This window comes from Hesperophylax consimilis, chromosome 18 (genome assembly GCF_061612785.1).
Source record: "Hesperophylax consimilis isolate HC1 chromosome 18, BYU_Hcon_1.0, whole genome shotgun sequence".
In the NCBI taxonomy this organism is placed as follows: domain Eukaryota; kingdom Metazoa; phylum Arthropoda; class Insecta; order Trichoptera; family Limnephilidae; genus Hesperophylax; species Hesperophylax consimilis.
This window is the reverse complement of record NC_142853.1, coordinates 8,285,356-8,292,070: the sequence shown is the minus strand read 5'-3', so window position 1 is coordinate 8,292,070 and position 6,715 is coordinate 8,285,356. Positions and strand designations below refer to the sequence as shown.

At 31.6% G+C, this 6,715-nt stretch overlaps 1 protein-coding gene across 1 annotated transcript in view; it reads left to right on the top strand.

The window, feature by feature from the left end:
* The first annotated feature begins 3,319 nt into the window (after window positions 1–3,319).
* Window positions 3,320–6,715, top strand: part of LOC149415302 (uncharacterized) — a 130,977-nt gene continuing 127,581 nt past the window's right edge. The window contains exon 1 of the mRNA XM_089642274.1: window positions 3,320–3,732. The gene's annotated coding sequence lies outside the window, so the exon portion shown is untranslated. The remainder of the gene's footprint in view (window positions 3,733–6,715) is intronic.

Below are 6,715 nucleotides of genomic sequence, written 5' to 3'. Positions count from 1 at the left end.
ACGGTGGCGGTATAAATGGAAATGTTTCGGTGACAATCCTTTGGGATATATAACAGATAAGCGAAGGTACAGCTAGACATGGTTAAATTTGCAGTCAGCCAAAAAGGAATTTAATAACTGTTCTCGTATCCACAAAATCCAAATTGGGGACGCCACAATCAGCAAAGTTAAACAACTCAATCTGAATTATTATGCAATACTTGATAAATCTCTCATCAGCCTCAAAACATAACCCAATATGAGATTCCATAGTCTCTCTGGCCTTTGTCACTTTAAAATGAAGTACACACTCATAAATACCAATTTTGTGGCCAATTCAAGTGAGGGTCACGATTTTCAGCAACGAGGAAACGACTTAAGAATAATAAATGAAATTCATGACTAAAGAAGGAAAAAGCTCAATACGGCATAGAAACCCAAAATTTATCTTGATACAATTAATCACAACTCTCATAATATAGATAGGCGTGAACCTAGTTTGATCCTCATTAGATCTTAAAGAGACAGATACTGTATTGTTTGATAGGTGCTTCAAACTTCTTCATATAATTAACATCCCAACACCGAGACGGCCAGCGTCTTTAATTTAATCCGTTAAAATTATAGCAGCATTGCAGCGAAAATCTAAGCCACATCATTCGGACTTCAATGGGTTGAAAATTACGACATGAAAGACAAGCAGTGAAAAGTTAAATCCAGAACAGTAAAGCTCTGTTCATAAAGATGTGACGACTTCATCGTCGAGTGTGTTTGGCTTTGCAGTAGGTGCTTGGCTGTTTACGCCGAGACCTGAGCTTTTTACCGTGAGCTCACTGTCAGTTGTCAGTGCGACATTAACACCTCGAGTGTACACGAAGCTTTACGTATTTTAAAATGAATTTTCATGCACAGAGCTGGAGTGCCAAGATTAACAAAACCTACACGTTTTTTCTTTTACGAGTAAATAAATTCAAGTAGAGATTTGAAAAATAATTTTGACTTGGGGAGTGCTGGATTTTCTGTTTATAGTTAATTTCATAAAATAAACTGTGGGAAGGTCACTTAGGTAAAAACCACTTTTCAATTTTACCACTGGTTCAAACTGCTGCAATTTTTATTACATATTTGCCGTAATAGAGATAATGGTGCTGACCAAAGATAATATTTAACCAAAAAAGAAATGCCCTACAGTGATAGCCCTTTATTCCCTATCCATGAAGAGGGTTCCTGTTTTAATTTGAATGGCGTACTTTTGAAGATATAGGCCTATAGGGGATGAATGTTTTGCCCTCTAGAAATTTCAAGAACAGTCCAGAACATTCGAGAGAATTCCACAACATTCCAGAACATTATGGAATGTTTGAGAATAGTATAGAACGTTCGGGAACATCCCAGAACATCCCACATCATAATGAACTAAAAGCGGGATTACAGGCCGTTTCCTGATAAACTACTAACTTTAGTAAGTTCGTAATCGTGAAATATATCTCTAAATACGCTGCTGTACGCTTAAACTGTGCAACGGATTTTGATAGGGTTTTCATTATCATTTGGAGAACTTTTTAAAGTATATATAAATATATAATGTATGGATACGCCTGGGACAGGTCAGCTAGTAAGTATATAAACGCTTACCTATTGAACGTAGTTTCCTTACTACTAGACTATAATACACGATTGAAGTTTATTTTTGTCAGAAAAGCACAATCTTGAGCATTCTATATCTCCGGGTAGTTAGTATTGCAGTCTCCGTATTGTTTTAGAACCGCTTAGGGGGTAGAAATTTGTTATGGTAATGCGAGCTCGAACATTAAAACGGTAAAGATTTTCCCCCATGACGGTAAATGGGATGGTGTGCAAGTAATGAGAAATTTATACCTTTTTCCAAAGGGAAAAGAAACAAAAAATGCATTTTGCCCTTCCGATTTTGTTTCTTTATTTTAGTATTGGATTTCTCACAAAGAAAAGACATACAAATTATATTAAAATAATATTTGTTGTATTGCAGGCAGTAGGTTTATATCTAAAACCTAGGTTCAAGTAGTTACACAAAAAAAGGTTTTATTAAATCGGTGTATGCAATTTTTGAGTCACCATATCAGCATTACTAAAATATTTCCTACTTTTTGGATACGACGCGACGCATAAAAGTGTAACTTCATTTTTATTCCTTTATTCTCATAATATATTATTTTTGTAAAAAAATATACAAACAATTTTAACATACTAATATGATTCAAATTAACTTGAGGCAATAAAATTAACTATTTATTTTAAAATTTAGAAACAATCAGATAATTTATGATCCCGCTAAACCAAACATGTAACTTTTCAGCAACAACTTATAAATTTTTTAAACAATGCTTGAAATTCTAACCTAACCCACACAGTCTGAAGAAACCTAGGGATTTATAAATGCTCGGTGGGGATATTAGTGCTGGTATAACTATCAGGATAGTACAAAACGTTCTTATTTGTTTTGCTATTATAATAACAAGGGAACGGGACGAGAAATGCAAAACAAATTAGATTGCCGACAAGGAAAAATCAAGCACACAGAAATTTGTCGTGCACCCAGACTGTTCACTAGGTAGAAAATAATATTCCGAAAAAAATTACAGCTATTGAAAATATGTAAGAAAAATAAATATGTCAGCTAAGAAAAATAAAACTGCATTGGTGAAATTAAACAAATAATAATAAAAAATGTTGAGTAAGAAGGAAATCTAAAGGAAAAAATATCAAGACACGGAAAACGTGATAGGCATCTTAAACGACAGATCATTGGGACCTATTTATTAAACGCATCATATTTCAAATTAGGAATCTTACAATATAATCCTACAACAATTTTTTCCCCATATTTTTGGCATCTTCCTTTTTAAAATGGTTACAAAGTTTCTAATGAAATTGGTTTGTAACCTAAACAGTGTCTCAAGATAGATAAGTTTGAGATGCCAGTCCCAGTAAGAAACGAGTTCTTGGGTTCGATTCCTGGTTGTGAACGTTACCTTTTTATTTTTTGTGGATTGTTTTGTTCACGTTTCGCAAAGATTACCTTCAATATATGTTAAAAGAAAAAAGTAGTTAATGTTATTATTTTACTAATTTTTTTGTCCACATCACAATAGTTGCCTTCGGTAAATAATCTTAACTTGATTGAAAATTATCCAGGCGTAGAATCCATATAGGTTTTAAAATAAAATCATATAATTCTGAGTTTTCTTTGGCCGTAGGCTAGCGCTGCGGCGGCGACGGCCAAACTACTACCCAGCTACTGTAGGCTGTAGGTGGCGCCAGCGTCTGCGTCTCATCGGAAAACATTTAGTTCGCATCTGACCGTCGAGCCGAGCGGTCGTGCCGTGATCTTTCAAACAAACCTATGAAATACTTTTCAGCACGTATATCCAACAGAAATAAGCGAATAACTTTTTGACAGCTTGGCGTTGTTAACATTATCAGAACGACCCAAAAGTATAATACCCACCGTGAAAGTTTGAAAACAATTTTTAATGACATTTTAATGTTAAACGATGGATATTCATTTCGTTATTTAAAATTTTGCGTGTTTTATAAAATACACAGCAGTTGTTGAATAAGTGATTGTGTAAGTTTTTTGTTGAAAAAACATTTTTATCAATATTATCATCAGCGACTTTTGATTGGTGAAGGTTTTAACTGAGGTTATGAAACTCAAAAAAATATATTTCCAATAATAATGTGAATTTAGTGAGAGGAATCGAAAAGCAAAAGGTGAGTAATTAAATAATTCCTTTACAAAAATATGTGTTTAATTTTTAAAGTCAATGAATATATTTTCAAAAATTTATGAATTTTTGCAATTCAAAGAGAACTTTTAATTGGGTCAAGCCATCGATACATAAACTGGGTATAAATGGGTCAAACGGAATAAACGTCTAATTTGATTGATCAGATAATTAAACGTGGCAGAAATTTTGGTACAGATATATCGATTTTTCATGGGTAAACTTTTGAATATTATGCAAGCGCATGTACATACCTGCTAGCGTTTCATAAATAAGGGTATTCACTTTTGAGGTGCGTCTGTTAGCGCGTACTTATGAATAATGCATGCCGATAATTTTTATTTATTAATTACCATGGTGGATTTTTTTACATTATTTTCATATACCCGTTTATAGACTTCACAAATGTAGTTGAACCATTTTTAATAAAAAAATATTTTTAGTTGAATAAAACGGCAACATATAATTTGTTGAATAAGACGGCACCATACAATTTGTTGAATAAGACGGGAACATATAATTTGTTGAATAAGATGGCACCATACAATTTGTTGAATAAGACGGCACCATACAATTTGTTGAATAAGACGGGAACATATAATTTGTTGAATAAGACGGCACTATACAATTTGTTGAATAAGACGGCACCATACAATGTGTTGAATAAGACGGCACCATACAATTTGTTGAATAAGACGGGAACATATAATTTGTTGAATAAGACGGCACCATACAATTTGTTGAATAAGACGGCACCATACAATTTGTTGAATAAGACGGTACCATAGAATTAGTTGAATAAGACGGCAACATATAATTTAATTACAATCCAGTTTTCTGGATTGCATAATTTTTATTTTCAGTTTTCTTATGTTTTATAATAATATATATCACATTTTTTTTAAATATTAAAAAATAAAATATATTTTCAATGTGTCATAAAATTGATGTATTAGGTTAATAGTACACATCAAAATCCCAAAAAATTTCATATATTAATAAATTACTGTGTTAACTCTTAAACATAGAAATTTGTGTTCTACGGTCTGAATAAATTTTTATAAAATATTGCAATTACAGATCCCATATCTAGTCTACCTTATATAAAATATTGCAATTACAGATCCCATATTTAGTGTACCTAATATAAAATATTGCAATTACAGATCCCATATCTAGTCTACCTTATATAAAATATTGCAATTACAGATCCCATATTTAGTGTACCTAATATAAAATATTGCAATTACAGATCCCATATCTAGTGTACCTAATATAAAATATTGCAATTACAGATCCCATATCTAGTGTACCTTATATAAAATATTGCAATTACAGATCCCATGTCTAGTGTACCTAATATAAAATATTGCAATTACAGATCATATATCTAGTGTACCTAATATAAACTATTCCAATGGCAGATCTTATATCTAGTGTACCTAATCATAATTCTAACTTATATATTTATATGTCCCACTTAAACTCGCGAGCTGAACGCTCCAAGGAAATGAAATTTTCTGAAATGCTCTGCTGCAAATTTTCAGGTCGTTTCAAATATTTTCAGCTCAACTCATATCGTTCCCATTCTACGTAATGATTCTTTGAAGTTTCCATTTAAAGTAACAACTTGATACAATCGGTCCTAGTAAGATTTGGACATGTAATTCTTCATGTACATAAGTAAAGAGTAAAATATTTTTCTGAATAATAAAAAAAGCGTATTTTAATATAATAATTCAATTAACGCCATCTATGAACACGTAGATTATAACGGAAGACGCGTTTAACCTTAACTTTTTCATTCCAAATAAGAAAAGTAACTGTGAGATAAATTAATTCTCTCTCATTTACTTATATTACTATGTCTTCTCACCAGGGAAGCATTCGAATGTCTACAGGGTAATTGCATAAGAGGAGCGTTTTTACAAATAGAAATATCTACAAGAACTTTTTTATTCGTGAGACAATTTTAAGTGAATAATCACAGGGGTTAATATTTTAAGATAATCAAATATTCATTCAGTCACCTGTTTGACAAAGTGAGGAAAAATAATACTCACTATATTTGTGTTAAGCCATCTTCATTTAAAAAAACTAACAAATGTGAATTTTTATCTAAATTGAAATATACATAGTAAATAATTCCACATAGGGAAATACCCTGCATTTAATTTCGCGATAAAATTATAATTGTTAATAATAAAAATAAAGATAAAACTGCATCTAAAAACTATTTATGAAATAAGTAATAAAAAATTTTAAAAAAATATCTACGAAAATAATGTTTGGATTACTGCCAAAAGTTGGTAAGTTCAAACAAAATATTATAAAAGCAATTACAAAATAAAGCAATTTTTAATAGGAAATTAGAAATGAAGTTCTTTGGTATGAAATCCGTTCACAGTTTGTGTTGGCTTCATGAGAATGGACCGCTTCATGCAGCCCCTACATTAACCCGCCTCACAACGCTGGCTAACTGGGTGGCGACATAACATTTACCATTTTACAGTACATATGTATAAAGCAGGTAAATACAGTATTTAAAAATGTCTCAATTAACCATTTGAAAGACATCTAAATAGAGAATTAAATAATAACTTACAAAAACGTTTCGGTTACATAATTTATCTTTGTGAAAACGCTCCGCAGATTCTGAAAGATGATAATAATTTAACAAAAATTGTCATCTTACTATTTTTATAATTATATTTTTATTTTATTTTATATTATAGAAGCAAACAGTCCATGATTTACAGAGATGAAACAATATACAGGAATAAGATACTTCATGTTGTGTACCTATGATATGTTTCCTTCTAATGTCTGCTAAGTGGTATGTTTATTCCTTAATTACCAGGTGACGTGTGTAGTATATAGGTGTGTGTGACGTGTGTAATGTATGCGTGAGTGTTTGTGTGCGTGTGTGTGTCTGTATGTATGCGCATTGAACAGTTTAAATTATTGAC